Below are 21,777 nucleotides of genomic sequence, written 5' to 3' on the forward strand. Positions count from 1 at the left end.
CGCCGGCGACGTGTGCGCTGCGGCCGACATCAGCTGCCAGCCTCCAATTGTCTGGCGGCTGTTGTTGTTAACTATTGACGTGCGGGGGCGCGCCCGCACATCAATAGGAAACCGCCGCAGCGCAGGAAGGGGCCCGGTGAGCAGATGAGAAGGGGCCCAATGCGGGCCCCCTCTCTCTGCCCACCGGGTCCGGGGGCACATACATGCCGGCCCGGCGGTGGGCATTCACAGACGATTAGTGGAGGGTCAATCTGTGCGGCAGCCCAGGGCCCCCCCAGACCACTGGGCCCTGGGCTACCGCCCATATTGACCCTCTGCTAATCCGCCCCTGGTCCCTATTAGGCTATGTGCACACGTTCAGGATTTCTTGCAGAAATTTCCTGAGAAAAACCTGAAATTTTCTGCAAGAAATCTGCATGCGTTTTTTGCGCATTTTTGGTGTGTTTTTTTACGGATTTTTCCGGACATTTCCCAATGCATTTTATAGTGGGAAATCCGAAAAAAAAAAGCAAAATTAATGAACATGTATGCTTGTTTTTTTTTTAGGTTTTATAGCGTTTTTATCGTGAAAAACCGCGAAAAATCACCGTGTGCACTCAGCCTTAGACTATTTCTATTGTTGATGCCACTTTGATGGCGTCTGCCAGTAATTTTTGGAGACGTGAGCACTCATGGCTGATTTCTGCGGTGCCATGCTACAATCTGTACTGTGGGTGAACTGAGGCCACTTTCCTGGCGTCCGCCCCTCATCTGATGCGTTTTGCCAGCATTTGGGGCCGTTATAAGGTGTTGAAGAATTAATCTGCGACTATTGCAAATTCCGCGAACGTCATCCCAGCCGAACATTGCACTATCCGCTCATCTCATTCTAACGCATGCGCTCTAGTACACTGCAGCCGCGGTGCTGAGGCACGCCGCTATTTATACACTTGCAGGACCTTCGAGGTCACGTGTCTAAGGTCCTTGCAGGGTAAAAGTCATTTCAAAACGTTGCAGAGATAAGAATTAATTGCTGGCGCCGCAGGTCCTGGCAGATGCACGTTAAACGTGATGAAAGGAACTTTTATCTGCCAGGAGCTGCGATGCTAGGAATTCTCTGCACGTTTTTGAAGTGACTTTTACCCTGCAAGGACCTTAGACACGTGATCCGGAAGGTCCTGGACCTGCATGTGTTCTGTCTCTGCCCGTGTGAACAGCCGCCGCCATCACACAACTTGGAGAACCGTCAGTGGGACATACAGGAGGAGTGACGGCTGTGTGTGCGGTGGTACTACAAGTCCCAGCCTCACCTGGCCAGGCCCGGCTCTGTGGAGGGATGGGCGGAGCTGCAGGTGAGAACTCTGCTTGCTCATTAACCCTTGCCAGGTGTCATTGTCTTTTATCTCCTTCTTCCAGGATCTTTCACCTTTTTAGGGGGATTTTTTGCCTGACTGGTTGTGGTTTGTTTATTTTACTGTGCCATAAACAGGGAAAGACGGTGAAAAAGACCCCAGAATGCGGCTGCCGGGGGGTGATTGTGCTGCGCCTGTCATGCGTCGTCTCCGGGCAGATGATGGCTGTGATATGGCGCCATCATCTGCCTCTAACTGTGCCAGGGGGGGCGCCAATGGGTTACCATGACAGCCAGGTGTCTGCGGAAGCCCCCCGCGCTTGTCATCAGGGTCATCCTGTGAAGGCTGCCCTGTGGCCGACGTTCGTAGGGGATGATGATTGCTGCTGTGTACAGGATCGGTGATCGCAGCTTCAATCCCCCTAAGGGGACTATCGACTACTAAGAAAATTAAAAAAATTTACCAAAAAAATCTGAAGAAATTAAATAAAAATGTACAAAAGTTCAAATCATCCCCCGATTAAATAGTATAAAATAGAAAAAAAAAACACATTTGTTATCGCTGCGTTCATAAAAATCCTTTCTATCGAACTATACAATAAATCCGATCGTAAATAAAATCAAATCTCCAGCATTGGGTCACACAAATGTAGATAAAACATCGTCTCAGGGCGCAAAAAAAAAAAAACCCTCACAGCTCCAGAAAATCGGAAACGGTCCGGCTCTTGAAAAATGAAGTCACATATATATATATATATATATATATATATATATATATATATATATATATATATATATATATATATATATATATATATTTTTTTTTTTTTTTTTTTATTTTTTTTTTACAAATTTCAAAAAAAAATTTCACCCCCTAAATAAAACAAAACCTAGACCTGTTTGGTTTGAGGACTCGCCCTGAGCCGGGGAATCAGGCCGTCCGGTCGGGTTCATTGTAAAATCAATAATGTAAAGGAACAGAGAAACAATCGCTGAACGGCACGATTTTTTTTTTTTTTGCTGCACTTGTCATTTTTTTTTTCCGCTTTCCAGTATATGGTAAATGGTAAAATAAAACGGTGCCATTGGAAAGTACAACTCGCCCCGCCCCCAAAAAAAAAAAACACATCCAGGGACAGGTTATTAAAAATGCCACTTTTAGGTTATGTTCACATTATGTTTTTTTTTTTTTGTTGTTTTTTTTTAAGCAATTGGACAATCACAGGTTCAAGTCCCCAAAGGGAACTAAATAGATTTAAAAAAAAAAACATCAATATAAAAATTCTGACTCCCCTTACCCCAATTAAAACTAAATAAAATATATAAGCGTATTTGGTGTAACCTGTAAGCAGCGATCAAGACGTGGTATCTGCTCCAAAATGATTTCTGATAAAAACACATAAAAACGCCTGAGCCCTCGCACAGCGCTCTCAACAGAAAAAGTAAATTGTTACGGGTCTAGGAAAATGGCAACGGAAGGGAATTATGTCGCGTGTTTTATTATTATTTTTTTTTTTTTTTTTACAAACTTCCAGATCATTTTTTTTCACCACTTAGATAAAATAAAATGCTGTGATGATGCTGACCCGGAGTATTATGTTTCCTGGTAACTTTTTAAAAACATTTTTTAACATACAATAAGCGCTGTAAAAACAAAATAAAAACGACAGCGTTTTTTTAGCTCGATTTCAGGGTTTTTTTTCCCGGTAAAATGATTGGATTCAAAAGTACAATTCGACCTGCAAAAAATACAAAGCATTGTACGGCTGTGTGTTCAGAAGAATATAAACGTTGTGACTAGTGCTGGGTAAAGTTCGGGGTCCGTACCCAACAGCTGGTGTCCGTGCACAGACCCCCGATCACGGACTTATCCAGGATATCCATGTTACTGTTTAGGTCATCTGTGCGAGAAACATTGGCGATAAGTTCGTTACTGCCAGTTAGGCCGGGATCACACGTACGTGAGATACGGCCGAGTCTCGCAGGTGAAATCCCTCCTCTGGCGCCGGCACTCCGGAGCGGAGTGTGCAGCCGCACAGCAACACATGGAGCTGCCAAGTGCCGGCGCCAGAGGAGGGATTTCACCTGCGAGACTCGGCCGTATCTCACGTACGTGTGACCCCGGCCTTAGAGCGCTGCTGATCCTACACTGTCAGATGACTACTTCAGCTGTGACCAGCGGTAAAAAGGTTACCGCGGGTCACAGGCGTCTACGCTCAGTATCCTACACCCGGTCTCGCAGATCACCTCAATGACATCACAGGCAGCTTGTCGCGCTCTGCTCAGTGTGTTCCAGTTGGCGAGGAGAGCGGTCGTATCTTTGATGTCACTGCTCTCCACACCATCCGGATTGTCGTGGGACAGATATGGATTATGTTCTCGTCACACAGGTGAGGAATGTGGTGTTTTTCTGTTTTGTTTTTTTTATTTTACAATAATAAATAGGTCAAAGCAGGTGGGGAGTTTTATGTCATATAAAGGACTTTATTCTTGCTGCCTCCTTATTACAATCTTACTATGAGGTTCTTATAGTCGTCTCTCCATTACTTACCTGTGGGCTTGAGGTCGGCTGACAATACAAAGGTGACATCAACCCCACAACGATCACCCCATTTGCCACCGCACCAGAGCAGGTGAGAAGAGCGAGGCTAAGCGCCTAAACTGGTTCCTCTAATTGATGCGCCATTTCTGGGGCGGCTGAGAGCTGATGTTTTTAGTCTAAGAAGGGACCAATATCCATGGCCCCCTCCTACGCTGTTAATATTTGTCCACAGCTGTTTGCCTAGTCTTTGCTGGTTATTGATTAACTATAGTGGGGACCCCACATCATTTTTTTTTTTGGGGGGGTGGGGAGGTCTCCCCTATAATAATCAGAAAAGGCTAAGAAAATAGCTGTGAGCTTATGTTAATAACCTGGGAACCTTTTTGGCTATTGGCTCATTCCCAGAATATTAAAGGGAACCTGTCACCTGAATTTGGCGGGACTGGTTTTGGGTCATATGGGCGGAGTTTTCGGGTGTTTGATTCACCCTTTCCTTACCCGCTGGCTGCATGCTGGCTGCAATATTGAATTGAAGTTCATTCTCTGTCCTCCATAGTACACGCCTGCACAAGGCAAGATTGCTTTGTGCAGGCATGTACTATGGAGGACAGGAATGAACTTCAATCCAATATTGCAGCCGGCATGCAGCCAGCGGGTAAGGAAAGGGTGAATCAAACACCCGAAAACTCCGCCCATATGACCCAAAACCAGTCCCGCCAAATTCAGGTGACAGAGTCCCTTTAACATTATCCTCTAGAACAGTGTTCCCCAACTCCAGTCCTCAAGAGCCACCAACAGGTCATGTTTTCAGGATTTCCTTAGTATTACACAGGTGATGGAATTATTGCCTGTGCAGGTGATGCAATTATCAGCTGTGCAATACTAAGGAAATCCTGAAAACATGACCTGTTGGTGGCTCTTGAGGACCGGAGTTGGGGAACGCTGCTCTAGACGTTGGCTTTCCATCAGCTGGTTATGAAAATGTCGGGAGACCCCACACCGTTTTTTTTTTTCGTTTATTTTTTTTAAGTGCTCACGCACAGCTTGTGATGGCTATTCTTTAGTTTTCTGTGACATCATGTAGATAGAGCATTTCCTTCTTTTCCGCTCTGTCGATGGGGCATCTCTGCCAATGCCATGTCTCAGATTGACAGATTAATCTGCATATTTCAAGGGAACCTGTCAGCAGATTTTGCCGCTATAAGATGTGGCCACTGCCTTTCAGGGCTTGTCTACAGCATTCTATAACGCGGTATATAAGGCTACGTTCACATTTGCATTGTGCGTTGCGTCGGCGACGCAATGCACAACGCATGCAAAAACGCATTGTTTTGTGACGCATGCGTCCATTTTTGGCTTGATTTTGGACGCAAAAAAAGTAACATGCAGCGTCCTCTGCGCCCTGACGCTTGCGCCAAAAATGACGCATGCGTCACAAAACACAAGACAACACATGTCCATGCGCCCCCATGTTAAATATAGGGACGCATGCGTCGCTATGCGTCGCCGAACCTGCGCCCGACGCAACGCAAATGTGAACGTAGCCTAAGCCCCCGGTCCGACCTGTAAGTGAAGAAAAATAAGTTATATTATCCTCAACCGAGGGGGGGCGATTTGGTCCGATTGGTGTCGCAGGTCCGGGTCTGGCACCTCCCATCATCTTGCGACACCGCCTTCCTTCTTCCTTGCTCCCCGTCATCGGCGCTCTTGCGCAGGCGTACTTATCTGCCCTGTTGAGAGCAGAGCAAAGTACTGCAGTGCGCAGGCGCTGGTCCTCTCTGACCTTTCCCTGCACACTGCAGTACTTTGCTCTGCTCTCAACAGGGCAGATAAGTACGCCTGCGCAAGAGCGCCGATGACATGAAGCAAACAGGAGGGTGGCGGCGTAAGAAGATGGGGGGTGCCAGACCTGGACCTGCGAGACCCATCGGACTGGACAGCACAGGACCGCCTCCCAGATGAGTATAATAAAGCTTATTTTTCTTCTCTTGCAGGTCAGATCGGGGGTTTATATACAGTATTATAGAATGCTGTAGATAAGCACTGAAAGGCGGTGGTCGCAGCTTATAGTGGAAAAATCTCCTGACAGGTTCTCTTTAACATGGCATCGACAGAGCAGAAGAGAAGGAACTGCTCTGTCACCATGTTGTCAGAAGTGGTTCATGACTTCCCTGAGGCGAGAGAAATCGTCCCACCGCAGAACAGGCAGGTAGTTTGCAGCTACCTGGCAATACAGTGGGTACGGAAAGTATTCAGCCCCCTTTACATTTTTCACTCTTTGTTTCATTGCAGCCGTTTGGTAAATGCAAAAAAGTTCATTTTTTTTCTCATTAATGTTCACTCTGCACCCCATGTTGACTGAAAAAAAAACAAATGTAGACATTTTTGCAAATTTATTAAAAAAGACGCTTTGCTCAGCATTGAGTAGAATTTACCAAAGGGCTGCAATGAAACAAAGATTGAAACATTTAAAGGGGTCTGAATACTTTCCGTACCCACTGTGAGTGCTTTGCCCATATAAAAACAAAAGTCCCACGTGACCCCTTTAATAACCCCTCCTTTCTTGAGAGCAGAGAGGATTTTTACCAACGGCATGTTCACACTGAGCTTTTTTTAATTTTATTATTTTTAGCAGGAACACCCACAATTCTCCACAAATACTGAAACCTCCAACTTTCCGTACCAAAAAATCAAGTAAAGAGACGAAGTGTGAACGTAATCCAAGTGGTAAAGTTACTTGATTTTACTCTGTCTTGTGCTGATCTTTTCTCAGCTGATTTATGACCGCATCAAAGTTGAGCTGAACTTTTATGTGATGATAAATCGGCTAAGAAGAGCTCAGTATAAGATGGATAAGGGTAGAAAAAACTTGACCGCTATGAGCTGGGAAAGATGATCCAAGACAGTGCAGGCAGGTAGGGGCAGGGGAGTACCCGATAATCCCTTTAATTCTGTTGATTACATCTCAGGGGTGGCTAGTTTCTTTAACAAGGAGCGTACACTTATAAGCAATGCTCTGACGCTCCCTGGTTCCAGCCGGCTTCAGTGCTCCGCCAGAGGTAACGTCTCTGCCAGCGTCATGGGAGCAGAGGCCATCATCATCCCTCCATCATCATCATCCCTCCATCATCATCATCCCTCCATCATCATCATCCCACCATCATCATCATCCCTCCATCATCATCATCCCACCATCATCATCATCCCACCATCATCATCATCCCTCCATCATCATCATCCCTCCATCATCATCATCCCTCCATCATCATCATCCCTCCCTCATCATCATCCTTCCATCATCATCATCCCTCCCTCATCATCATCCTTCCATCATCATCATCCCTCCATCATCATCATCCCTCCATCATCATCATCCCTCCATCACCATCATCCCTCCATCATCATCATCCCTCCATCATCATCATCCCTCCATCATCATCATCCCTCCATCATCATCATCCCTCCATCATCATCATCATCCCTCCATCATCATCATCCCTCCCTCATCATCATCCCTCCATCATCATTATCCCTCCATCATCATCATCCCTCCATCATCATCATCCCTCCATCATCATCATCCCTCCATCATCATCATCCCTCCATCATCATCATCCCTCCATCATCATCATCCCTCCATCATCATCATCCCTCCATCATCATCATCCCTCCATCATCATCATCCCTCCATCATCATCATCCCTCCATCATCATCATCCCTCCATCATCATCATCCCTCCCTCATAGTAACATAGTTAGTAAGGCCGAAAAAAGACATTTGTCCATCCAGTTCAGCCTATATTCCATCATAATAAATCCCCAGATCTACGTCCTTCTACAGAACCTAATAATTGTATGATACAATATTGTTCTGCTCCAGGAAGACATCCAGGCCTCTCTTGAACCCCTCGACTGAGTTCGCCATCACCACCTCCTCAGGCAAGCAATTCCAGATTCTCACTGCCCTAACAGTAAAGAATCCTCTTCTATGTTGGTGGAAAAACCTTCTCTCCTCCAGACGCAAAGAATGCCCCCTTGTGCCCGTCACCTTCCTTGGTATAAACAGATCCTCAGCGAGATATTTGTATTGTCCCCTTATATACTTATACATGGTTATTAGATCGCCCCTCAGTCGTCTTTTTTCTAGACTAAATAATCCTAATTTCGCTAATCTATCTGGGTATTGTAGTTCTCCCATCCCCTTTATTAATTTTGTTGCCCTCCTTTGTACTCTCTCTAGTTCCATTATATCCTTCCTGAGCACCGGTGCCCAAAACTGGACACAGTACTCCATGTGCGGTCTAACTAGGGATTTGTACAGAGGCAGTATAATGCTCTCATCATGTGTATCCAGACCTCTTTTAATGCACCCCATGATCCTGTTTGCCTTGGCAGCTGCTGCCTGGCACTGGCTGCTCCAGGTAAGTTTATCATTAACTAGGATCCCCAAGTCCTTCTCCCTGTCAGATTTACCCAGTGGTTTCCCGTTCAGTGTGTAATGGTGATATTGATTCCCTCTTCCCATGTGTATAACCTTACATTTATCATTGTTAAACCTCATCTGCCACCTTTCAGCCCAAGTTTCCAACTTATCCAGATCCATCTGTAGCAGAATACTATCTTCTCTTGTATTAACTGCTTTACATAGTTTTGTATCATCTGCAAATATCGATATTTTACTGTGTAAACCTTCTACCAGATCATTAATGAATATGTTGAAGAGAACAGGTCCCAATACTGACCCCTGCGGTACCCCACTGGTCACAGCGACCCAGTTAGAGACTATACCATTTATAACCACCCTCTGCTTTCTATCACTAAGCCAGTTACTAACCCATTTACACACATTTTCCCCCAGACCAAGCATTCTCATTTTGTGTACCAACCTCTCGTGCGGCACGGTATCAAACGCATTGGAAAAATCGAGATATACCACGTCCAATGACTCACCGTGGTCCAGCCTATAGCTTACCTCTTCATAAAAACTGATTAGATTGGTTTGACAGGAGCGATTTCTCATAAACCCATGCAGATATGGAGTTAAACAGTTATTCTCATTGAGATAATCCAGAATAACATCCCTCAGAAACCCTTCAAATATTTTACCAACAATAGAGGTTAGACTTACTGGCCTATAATTTCCAGGTTCACTTTTAGAGCCCTTTTTGAATATTGGCACCACATTTGCTATGCGCCAGTCCTGCGGAACAGACCCTGTCGCTATAGAGTCCCTAAAAATAAGAAATAATGGTTTATCTATTACATTACTTAGTACTCGTGGGTGTATGCCATCCGGACCCGGAGATTTATCTATTTTAATCTTATTTAGCCGGTTTCGCACCTCTTCTTGGGTTAGATTGGTGACCCTTAATATAGGGTTTTCATTGTTTCTTGGGATTTCACCTAGCATTTCATTTTCCACCGTGAATACCGTGGAGAAGAAGGTGTTTAATATGTTAGCTTTTTCCTCGTCATCTACAACCATTCTTTCCTCACTATTTTTTAAGGGGCCTACATTTTCAGTTTTTATTCTTTTACTATTGATATAGTTGAAGAACAGTTTGGGATTAGTTTTACTCTCCTTAGCAATGTGCTTCTCTGTTTCCTTTTTGGCAGCTTTAATTAGTTTTTTAGATAAAGTATTTTTCTCCCTATAGTTTTTTAGAGCTTCAATGGTGCCATCCTGCTTTAGTAGTGCAAATGCTTTCTTTTTACTGTTAATTGCCTGTCTTACTTCTTTGTTTAGCCACATTGGGTTTTTCCTATTTCTAGTCCTTTTATTCCCACAAGGTATAAACCGCTTACACTGCCTATTTAGGATGTTCTTAAACATTTCCCATTTATTATCTGTATTCTCATTTCTGAGGATATTGTCCCAGTCTACCAGATTATCATCATCCCTCCATCATCATCATCCCTCCATCATCATCATCCCTCCATCATCATCATCCCTCCATCATCATCATCCCTCCATCATCATCATCCCTCCCTCATCATCATCCCTCCATCATCATCATCCCTCCATCATCATCATCCCTCCATCATCATCATCATCCCTCCATCATCATCATCCCTCCATCATCCCTCCCTCATCATCATCCCTCCCTCATCATCATCCCTCCCTCATCATCATCCCTCCCTCATCATCATCCCTCCCTCATCATCATCCCTCCATCATCATCATCCCTCCATCATCATCATCCCTCCATCATCATCATCCCTCCATCATCATCATCCCTCCATCATCATCATCCCTCCCTCATCATCATCCCTCCCTCATCATCATCCCTCCCTCATCATCATCCCTCCCTCATCATCATCCCTCCCTCATCATCATCCCTCCCTCATCATCATCCCTCCATCATCATCATCCCTCCATCATCATCATCCCTCCATCATCATCATCCCTCCATCATCATCATCCCTCCATCATCATCATCCCTCCATCATCATCATCCCTCCATCATCATCATCCCTCCATCATCATCATCCCTCCATCATCATCATCCCTCCCGAGCTCACACTGCAGTCAGCGGGCCATACGGTGGTAGAACAGTGCTGTCCTGGGTGTGTGTGTGTGGATCCGGGCTAAGGATGTGGAGTTTCAGCCTGAAATCATTATGTAGGTTTTTTTTTTTATTTCCACTTTTTAAAAGTCAGAACTTTTTTTTTTTAACATATTTGTCTTTCTTGCTTGATGAAGGCTTGTTTACTTTCAGAATAATAGGGTCTAGTGTAGAGTCGGTGTCGCTCAATTCACAAGGCCCGGTCCATTGGCCACGTTGGTAATCTGTGGCCTGTGGAAGGAGCAGTGAGAATCACCATGTTGACAATCTGTGGCCACAGGACCACAGCCGCCTCTTACCCGACGTCATCCGCGGCTCTTCTTTTGATTAGCCGGCCTGGCACGATGTTATGTTTGCGACTCATCTAACAGTGCGCCTGGCTTAATAATCAAAAAACGCTGCTTGTTGTTCACATGCACGGTTGACCAGTCATTTAGGTGACCGTACATCCAGTGGGGTTCAAGCTGCCATTATCCCCCACAGCAGCTTGATTGACATGCTTGCTCAACACTCACCTCTTCCGGGCACACTAATATACAAGTAGCTTTTTAACAGAGGAAGAGGACAGGATCTCCTGCAATTCAATATCGACCCTTTAAAGCACCTTGCTAGAAGACTTGGGTTATAAAGCCAAACCAGAAACCCATTTGCAGACGTGTTTCAGAGATTTACCCTTCATCAGTAGAAAGCAGGAGAATTGGCTGGCTGGGTATGATGCCTTTTCCAGGTGGCCTGAGGGATTTAGTTTCTACTTGTAGATAACATCAAGTTATAGGCAAGGCAATATTCTAAGTCACTTTTCACCAACTTGGATAAACTATACCCATCAGATCTGATGGGTGCACGGCACTAATGTCCGGTCAGGACACACCGGCACTGGACGCGCGTCGGGGCGTGTTTCTCAAAATGTGTTTTCTCTGAAATGTTGTAGCATTTCGAAGCAAAACACAGATGTTTGTAATGAGAGTGCCGGTCTCTGACTCATGTGACAAGTGACCTCTAAATATATGAAATATGATATTTCCAAAAAAAAACATACGTTTTATTGCCTATAAAAACAATATTTTTCCAGATTTGTGGACCAACATCAAGGCTTTTTTGTTGTTGTTTTTGATTCCAGATAATTGAACCGCCGATAAAGATGCCGAGTTGTCTGATAAACAGCTGCAATAGCAGCACGGGAAGAGACGACCATGTCATCCTGCATTCTTTTCCGTCAGACATTGCCAAAATTAAACTTTGGCTCCTGCAAACCGGTCAACAATTTAACAACGTGGATGAAATCGCTCGAAAGATCCACCAGGATAATAAAACGAGGAAATTTCGTTTCTGCTCCAAACACTTCAGCGGAGACTCCTACATAATAAACCATGGAACTCGCATCTTACGAAGCGACGCCTGCCCTTCCATCTTCCCTGAATTAGAAGAGGGCGAACTCCACGTAGAAGAGTCACTAAAGAAGGCGAGACCCAAGAAACAAAAAAAGCCCTGCGATAAGATTAAGATCGCCAACGTCAAAAGTATTTCTGCAGAAGAGTTCAATGTTTCCAAAGCCGAAGTCGTACGTGCAAATTATTGCAGCGTAGGAACTCAGACCATCGCCAATCTCTTGAACTCTGACCTGATATATTAAGATGCGCGTCGTACCTGTTCATCAACTCCAAGCTTGGATGTCCAATAAAAATTTACGCGACTTCTCAAAATCTATTTTACAAGTGTGCGTTTAATTAGTTCTCTATGCTTGGACCCGTCCTCCACTGTATTTCTAGACGACTCGCACTTAATAAATGTGATTCACCAATGAAAAGCTTCAGCCATGACGCTCAAGATTTCTTGTGCTTCCTTGGACATCCTAAAACTCTACTCTGTTCATTTGGTGATAAGCAAATCTGATGAAATTTGCTGAAATTGGCCAAGACATTAGAATTCGCATGGTAGTTACTCTATGAGAATGAAATGTTTCTTGGTATGATCCGAGCTCAGTCGGCTCCGGATGTCGTGACGCGCGTCGCTGCTTAGGCCTCAGACGATGCACGCTGCGACATTGGTGGTCTATTCTCCACCAGAAGCCCAGCCACTGAGGGAAGATGCTGGAAAAGCCGAAGAGGACATCATGGATGCTGTGCCGAAAGACGGAGGAGGTCAGAGGGGGATGTGCAGAGGACCGGCTGGAGGAGACAGGTGAGCAGTGAAGTGTTGAGGTTCTTACCCCTTTCCCGACCCTTTACAAATCGGATAAAATGGCAGCCAGTCAAGTTGCTGAATTTGTGCAAAAAAAAAGAAAATTTGGATCCATGGAAATATAACTTTTTTTTTTTTTAAATTTTGAAGCCTTTAATTAACAATCAGTCTCAAACCGATTTGCTCATCTGTAGTTCCACAGTCCTTATTTAATTTATTTAAAGGGAACCTGTCAGCAGGATTGTGCACAGTAACCTACAGATGGGGGTCTTCATGTGGTGCTCTGATTAGGTGTTCATAATGCAGACTGCTGACAGGTCACTAATCCCTCACTGACCTGCTCCCTAGTTTACATAGTTTTTATCGCCAGGTATCATTGTAATCCGTATAACGGCGCCGACCTGACACTGTCTGTAGGTTACTGTTCACAATCCTGCTGACAGGTTCCCTTTAATGCTACTGTAAATTTTTATCAGAATCAACAATGTTGTGCGAAATGGAATTCACTGTCAAAAATAGTTGATATAAATTCCACTTCCCACACGAGTTGTCATGCTATCACTTTGGTTAAACAGCTTAGAGCAAGTTTCTCAATGTGAGATGTATGACAGAGAGCTCTGATCTCCTGGTCTAATCGCCCACATGATTAACACCTTTCAGATAAGGTTCTTGTGGTAGAGGGGCAGCACAGCTGAGTTTAGATGTGTCGCATAAGAAGCACAGTTGTGCTCAAAAGTTTACATACCCCGGCAGAGAATATGAATGATAACACCAAAACTTTTTCTCCACTCATGGTTAGTGATTGGGTGAAGCCATTTATTGTCAAACTACTGTGATTTCTCTTTTTAAAATTATAATGACAACCCAAAACATCCAATGACCCTCATCAAAAGTTCACATACCCCATTTCTTAATACCGTGTATTGCCCCCTCTAACATCAATGACAGCTTGAAGTCTTTTGTGGTAGTTGTGGATGAGGTTCTTTATTTTTTCAGATGGTAAAGCTACCCACTCTTCTTGGCAAAAAGCCTCCAGTTCCTGTAAATTCCTGGGCTGTCTAGCATAAACTGCACGCTTGAGATCTCCCCAGAGTGGATCAATGATACTGAGGTCAGCAGACTGAGATGGCCACTCCAGAACCTTCACTTTGTTCTGCTGTAGCCAATGACAGGTGGACTTGGCCTTGTGTTTTAGATCATTGTCATGTTGGAACATCCAAGTACGTCCCATGCACATCAAATACTAATCGCTCTCTGCTCCAGCTTTCCAGCAAGCGTGAGCTGAGCGTCATACTATTGTGCTCTGATTCTCTCTCATGATAGGTGCAGAGGACAATATACAATAGTATGATTATGACACATCTGTGGACAGGCAGTGCGGAGGAGGGGGAACTTACAGTTCTGACAGTACTATAAGAGGAAGTGACCTAATAAAAAAGGTTTGTAATGTGACACAGCTAAACTCAGCTCTGCTTCCTCTCTCCCACACAAGGACCTTATCTGAAAGGTGATAGTCATCTTTGCTGTCTAATCATGCAGGAGGTGAGACCAGGAGATCAGGGCTGTATCATTACATCTCACACTGAGAAACCTAAGCTATGTTCGTCTTTTCTTCCTGTGTTGCTGCCTGCTAATGATTGGTCAGCATCAAAACAGGGACGAAGTACACACCCCCAGTGAAAACGGTCTGTTAAAACCCACCTGGAATTATTAAAAGTTAACTCATTGGGAGCCAAATACTTTGATTGCTAATCTCTGCAACAGAGAGGCGAAATTTGAAACAAAAAGCATGAAATCTGTGGTGAAAGTTCGTCTATAAAGAATGCAATGCCTTGTTTGTTCTATACATAAACTGTGTGATGTTGCTGCAGTGCAGTGTAGTGCAGTGAAGCGAGGCCGCACACTCACATCACAGCAGCACTGAGCAGCCGCACAGGTGTCAAAGGTAACGAAAGAGTGGTCAGACGGGCTAAGTCAGAACCTGTCAGGAGCAGAAGTAACATAGTAACATAGTTAGTAAGGCCGAAAAAAGACATTTGTCCATCCAGTTCAGCCTATATTCCATCATAATAAATCCCCAGATCTACGTCCTTCTACAGAACCTAATTGTATGATACAATATTGTTCTGCTCCAGGAAGACATCCAGGCCTCTCTTGAACCCCTCGACTGAGTTCGCCATCACCACCTACTCAGGAAAGCAATTCCAGATTCTCACTGCCCTAACAGTAAAGAATCATCTTCTATGTTGGTGGAAAAACCTTCTCTCCTCCAGACGCAAAGAATGCCCCCTTGTGCCCGTCACCTTCCTTGGTATAAACAGATCCTCAGCGAGATATTTGTATTGTCCCCTTATATACTTATACATGGTTATTAGATCGCCCCTCAGTCGTCTTTTTTCTAGACTAAATAATCCTAATTTCGCTAATCTATCTGGGTATTGTAGTTCTCCCATCCCCTTTATTAATTTTGTTGCCCTCCTTTGTACTCTCTCTAGTTCCATTATATCCTTCCTGAGCACCGGTGCCCAAAACTGGACACAGTACTCCATGTGCGGTCTAACTAGGGATTTGTACAGAGGCAGTATAATGCTCTCATCATGTGTATCCAGACCTCTTTTAATGCACCCCATGATCCTGTTTGCCTTGGCAGCTGCTGCCTGGCACTGGCTGCTCCAGGTAAGTTTATCATTAACTAGGATCCCCAAGTCCTTCTCCCTTTCAGATTTACCCAGTGGTTTCCCGTTCAGTGTGTAATGGTGATATTGATTCCTTCTTCCCATGTGTATAACCTTACATTTATCATTGTTAAACCTCATCTGCCACCTTTCAGCCCAAGTTTCCAACTTATCCAGATCCATCTGTAGCAGAATACTATCTTCTCTTGTATTAACTGCTTTACATAGTTTTGTATCATCTGCAAATATCGATATTTTACTGTGTAAACCTTCTACCAGATCATTAATGAATATGTTGAAGAGAACAGGTCCCAATACCGACCCCTGCGGTACCCCACTGGTCACAGCGACCCAGTTAGAGACTATACCATTTATAACCACCCTCTGCTTTCTATCACTAAGCCAGTTACTAACCCATTTACACACATTTTCCCCCAGACCAAGCATTCTCATTTTGTGTACCAACCTCTTGTGCGGCACGGTATCAAACGCTTTGGAAGAATCGAGATATACCACGTCCAATGACTCACCGTGGTCCAGCCTATAGCTTACCTCTTCATAAAAACTGATTAGATTGGTTTGACAGGAGCGATTTCTCATAAACCCATGCTGATATGGAGTTAAACAGTTATTCTCATTGAGATAATCCAGAATAACATCCCTCAGAAACCCTTCAAATATTTTACCAACAATAGAGGTTAGACTTACTGGCCTATAATTCCCAGGGTCACTTTTACAGCCCTTTTTGAATATTGGCACCACATTTGCTATGCGCCAGTCCTGCGGAACAGACCCCGTCGCTATAGAGTCCCTAAAAATAAGAAATAATGGTTTATCTATTACATTACTTAGTTCTCTTAGTACTCGTGGGTGTATGCCATCCGGACCCGGAGATTTATCTATTTTAATCTTATTTAGCCGGTTTCGCACCTCTTCTTGGGTTAGATTGGTGACCCTTAATATAGGGTTTTCATTGTTTCTTGGGATTTCACCTAGCATTTCATTTTCCACCGTGAATACCGTGGAGAAGAAGGTGTTTAATATGTTAGCTTTTTCCTCGTCATCTACAACCATTCTTTCCTCACTATTTTTTAAGGGGCCTACATTTTCAGTTTTTATTCTTTTACTATTGATATAGTTGAAGAACAGTTTGGGATTAGTTTTACTCTCCTTAGCAATGTGCTTCTCTGTTTCCTTTTTGGCAGCTTTAATTAGTTTTTTAGATAAAGTATTTTTCTCCCTATAGTTTTTTAGAGCTTCAATGGTGCCATCCTGCTTTAGTAGTGCAAATGCTTTCTTTTTACTGTTAATTGCCTGTCTTACGACTTTGTTTAGCCACATTGGGTTTTTCCTATTTCTGGTCCTTTTATTCCCACAAGGTATAAACCGCTTACAGTGCCTATTTAGGATGTTCTTAAACATTTTCCATTTATTGTCTGTATTCTTATTTCTGAGAATATTGTCTGTTGTGAATTCTGTGGCAGAGCTCCCTCCTGTGGTCACAAGTGGTACTTCGGCTGGTTCTCTCTGTGAGCTTCCGTTAGTGGAGGAGAGTGGTACTGCGGCTTCTGAGTTTCCTTCCTCAGGTGATGTGGTGAAGTCGTTAGGTGCTGCTCTATTTAACTCCACCTAGTGCTTTGATCCTGGCCTCCAGTCAATGTTCTAGTATTGGACCTGTTTCCTCCTGGATCGTTCCTGTGGCCTGCTGCTCTGCATAGCTAAGTTCCTCTTTGCTATTTGTTTGCTGTTTTTTTCTGTCCAGCTTGTCATTTTGTTTTTTTCTGCTTGCTGGAAGCTCTGGGACGCAGAGGGTGTACCTCCGTGCCGTTAGTTCGGTACGGAGGGTCTTTTTGCCCCCTTTGCGTGGTCTTTGTAGGGTTTTGTGTTGACCGCAAAGTTACCTTTCCTATCCTCGCTCTGTTCAGAAAGTTGGGCCTCACTTTGCTAAATCTATTTCATCTCTACGTTTGTCTTTTCATCTTACTCACAGTCATTATATGTGGGGGCTGCCTTTTCCTTTGGGGTATTTCTCTGAGGCAAGGTAGGCTTATTTTCTATCTTCAGGCTAGCTAGTTTCTCAGGCTGTGCCGAGTTGCATAGGGAGCGTCAGGCGCAATCCACGGCTGCCTTTAGTGTGGTTGGAGAGGATTAGGAATTGCGGTCAACAGAGTTCCCACGTCTCAGAGCTCGTTCTTGTTTTTTGGGTTATTGCCACGTATGTGCGCTGACCTCTATGTCCATTGTGGTACTGAATTACCTTTCATAACAATTGTCCCAGTCTACCAGATTAAGGGCATCTCTAAGCTGGTCAAACTTTGCCTTCCTAAAGTTCAGTGTTTTTGTGACTTCCTGACAAGTTCCCCTAGTGAAAGACAGGTGAAACTGTACAATATTGTGGTCGCTATTTCCTAGATGCCCGATCACCTGCAGATTTGTTATTCTGTCAGGTATATTAGATAGTATTAGGTCTAAAAGTGCTGCTCCTCTGGTTGGATTCTGCACCAATTGTGAAAGATAATTTTTCTTGGTTATTAGCAGAAACCTGTTGCCTTTATGGGTTTCACAGGTTTCTGTTTCCCAGTTAATATCCGGGTAGTTAAAGTCCCCCATAACCAGGACCTCATTATGGGTTGCAGCTTCATCTATCTGCTTTAGAAGTAGACTTTCCATGATTTCTGTTATATTTGGGGGTTTGTAACAGACCCCAATGAGAATTTTGTTACCATTTTTCCCTCCATGAATTTCGACCCATATGGACTCGACATCCTCATTCCCTTCGCTATTATCCTCACTTAAAGGGGACTTTAGACAAGACTTTACATAGAGACAAACCCGTCCTCCTCTCCGATTTTTACGATCCTTTCTAAACAGACTGTAACCCTGTAAGTTAACTGCCAAGTCATAGCTTTCATCTAACCATGTCTCGGTCATTCCCACTATGTCAAAGTTACCTGTAGATATTTCTGCTTCTAGTTCTTCCATCTTGTTTGAAAGGCTTCTGGCGTTTGCGAGCATGCAGTTTAGAGGATTTTGTTTTGTTCCAGCAAAGCAACAGCAAAGTAACAGCAAAGCACGTAGTCAGAGACAAGCCAGAAGTCAGAGCCAAGCGGGAGTTTGGTATCCAAATAGTGAGACGTACGACAAAGTCAGGGTACAAGCCAGAGAGTCAAAGCCAGTCGGGAAACGTGGTATCAGAGACAGGAAAAAAAGAGGCAGGGTTCAGAGATCAGGCCGAGTCATACACGGTAGGGAAACAACCAGACGAACACTGAATCAGGGATAGGGAACGGGTCTCGCACAAATACTGGAAGTCAGAGGCAAAAGTATCGCCAGGGTATACGGGTCAGCTGCTCTAGCCTGGAAGCATGAACTATCACTGACACTGGCCAGCAGACTGCAGAGGACTGAAAAAGCCCAGCCAGCTCCAAAACGAGGCCGATGGGATTAACCCCCGCATGACCAGTCCAGAGAGAGGAAAGCAGAAAACAAACACCGAACTGGATCATGACAAACCGGTTTTAACCAGATTCACTGTATCACACTTTCCAATCTTTCTCTAACTCTAAAACACTTAATTAAATATCAAAGTGGTCATCCTTCATAAAGAACGATTCTATATTTTATTCATATAATTAACATCGTCGTCATGTCTTCATCTTTTTCTCAGGTAATCTGGTGACCTGTATCGGCATAACAGAAAAGTCGAATCATGGAAATCTTCATACCCTGCAGCACAATGGCTACATTCCAAGATTTAGTAATCCACCAAAATTAGCATATTGCCTTGTAAACCTTTCACTACTCAACAGGAGAGAATGGGATCAGTTATCCACTTAAAGCGTGATTCCTCCTATATTTTATTTTCAAGGATAATTTTATCGTAAATTTGCACAGGTTACAGTGGGGGGAAATAAGTATTTGATCCTTTGCAGATTTTGTAAGTTTGCCCACTGACAAAGATATGAACAGTCTATAATTTTAAAGGTAGGTTAATTTTAACATAGATAGAATATAAAAAAAATCCAGAAAATCACATTGTATACATTCTATATATTTATTTGCATTTTGCAGTGAGAAATAAGTATTTGATCCCCTACCAACCATTAGTTCTGGCTCCTACAGACCAGTTAGATGCTCCTAATCAACTCATTACCTGCATTAAAGACAGCTGTCTTACATAGTCACCTTTATAAAAGACTCCTGTCCACAGACTCAATCAGTCAGACTCTAACCTCTACAACATGGGCAAGGCCAAAGAGCTTTATAAGGCTGTCAGGGAGAAGATCATAGACCTGCACAAAGCTGGAATGGGCTGCAAAACCATAAGTAAGACGCTGGGTAAGAAGAAGACAACTGGTGCAATAGTAAGAAAATGGAAGAAATACAAAATGACTGTCAATCGACATCAATCTGGGGCACCATGCAAAATCTCACCTTGTGGGGTATCCTTGATCATGAGGAAGGTGACAGATCAGCCTAAAACTGCACAGGGGGAACTTGTTAATGATCTTAAGGCAGCTGGGACCACAGTCACCAAGAAAACCATTGGTAACACATTACACCGTAAAGGTTTAAAATCCTGCAGTGCCCACAAGGTCCCCCTGCTCAAGAAGCTGAAGTTTGCCAATGAACACTTGGATGATTCTGTGCGAGATTGGGAGAAGGTTCTGTGGTCAGGTGAGACAAAAATTGAGGTCTTTGGCATTAACTCAACTCACAGTGTTTGGAGGAAGAGAAATGCCTATGACCCAAAGAACACCATCCCCACTGTCAAGCATGGAGGGGGAAATGTTATGTTTTGGGGGTGTTTCTCTGCTAAGGGCACAGGACTACTTCACCGCATCATGGGAGAATGGATGGAGCCACGTACCGTAAAATCCTGAGTGATAAACTCCTCTCCACCAGGACATTAAATATGGGTCGTGGCTGGGTCTTCCAGCAAAACAATGACTCAAAACATACAGCCAAGGCAACAAAGGAGTGGCTCAAAAAGAAGCACATTAAGGTCATGGATTGGCCTCGTCAGTCTCCAGACCTTTATCCCATAGAAAACTTATGGAGGGAGGTGAAGCTCCGAGTTCCCAAGCGACAGCCTCCAAATCTTAATGATTTAGAGATAATCTGCAAAGAGGAGTGGACCAAAATTCCTCCTTACATGTGCGCAAACCTCATCATCAACTACAAAGAACGTCTGACTGCTGTGCTTGCCAACAAGGGTTTTATCACCAAGTATTAAGTTTTGTTTGCCAGAGGGATCAAATACTTATTTCTCACTGCAAAATGCAAATTTATGTAATGTATACAATGTGATTTTCTGGATTTTATTTCTGATATTGTATCTCACAATGTTGAAATTAACCTACCCTTAAAATTATAGACTGTTCATGTCTTTGTCAGTGGGCAAACTTACAAAATCAGCAAGGGATCAAATACTTATTTCCCCCACTGTATATTTTGCCCTTATTGCTGAACTTGGGCATTTTATGAGTATCCGGTGAGGTTTTGATGTTTCAGTTGTTTTACAGCATTTCTGAATCTATTAGTTAAATTAGGTTACTCATGATTTTATCGTCTTGTTATTTTTTCTATCTTTGAATGTCATGTTTTAAATAAAGCTGTTTTGTTTTTGATACTTTGTGATATTTGGCTTTGTAAAAACTCTAGTCATACAGCGAATTAAATGGTTTTTTTTACCTGCAGATTTTCTTCATCTAATACAATTTTTTGTGGGAAAATTTGCACAAATCTCAATGTAGCCACAGATCAGTTTACACAGTGAAAAAAAAAAACAGCGGGCGTGATATTTTTTTTTAGAAATCCCATCCACTTTGCTGGAACTGTAAGATACCGCATTTAATGCACTGCGAAATTACTCAGCATCAAAAACTCATCTTGGGAACGTAACTAAGTTTATACCCTGCACACAGAATAACTATTACTTATAATTTCAAGTGTCTGAAGCAGGAGAACAGAAAAATAATAATAATTTACAGATGTGCATGCACGTCTACAGACCTTCATGTGCTTGGGTACACACACATATAAACTATAAATAAATAAAAAAAATGGTCTACAAAAGATACCCCTCAACAATGTCAGCTCCTGTTATAAAAAGCTAGATGGTGGCCCGATTGTAACGCATCGGGTATTCTAGAATATGTATGTAGTTTATTTATGAAGATTTCAGAATAATGCAATTTATACAAAGGATTCGGCCGGCCGCACCCAATCAGCGAAACGTGGTTCAAATTCCACGCCAATTCGCGGCCGGACTGCGCCTGTCGCTGATTGTTCGCGGCCGGGCGTGAACAATCAGTGAAGCCAGGGCCGGCTCCAGGTTTTTGAGGGCCCCGGGCGAAAGAGTCTCAGTGGGCCCCCCTCTTTAACACATACCACGACTCATGATGCACGGATACAGCAGAGAAATATAGCACAGCCAAGTAGCGTATAACACAGCCCACGTAGCATATAACACAGCCCACG

The 21,777-nt window shown here is 43.6% G+C and overlaps 1 long non-coding RNA gene across 1 annotated transcript; it reads left to right on the forward strand.

The window, feature by feature from the left end:
- The first annotated feature begins 1,109 nt into the window (after positions 1 to 1,109).
- LOC138677356 (uncharacterized) lies at positions 1,110 to 20,924 on the forward strand. The gene is made up of 3 exons (XR_011320879.1): positions 1,110 to 1,331; positions 11,559 to 12,619; positions 18,962 to 20,924. It is a non-coding gene; the product is annotated as an uncharacterized lncRNA (long non-coding RNA).
- Positions 20,925 to 21,777: the final 853 nt, after the last annotated feature.

This window comes from Ranitomeya imitator, chromosome 4 (assembly GCF_032444005.1).
Source record: "Ranitomeya imitator isolate aRanImi1 chromosome 4, aRanImi1.pri, whole genome shotgun sequence".
NCBI classification, from domain to species: Eukaryota; Metazoa; Chordata; class Amphibia; order Anura; family Dendrobatidae; genus Ranitomeya; species Ranitomeya imitator.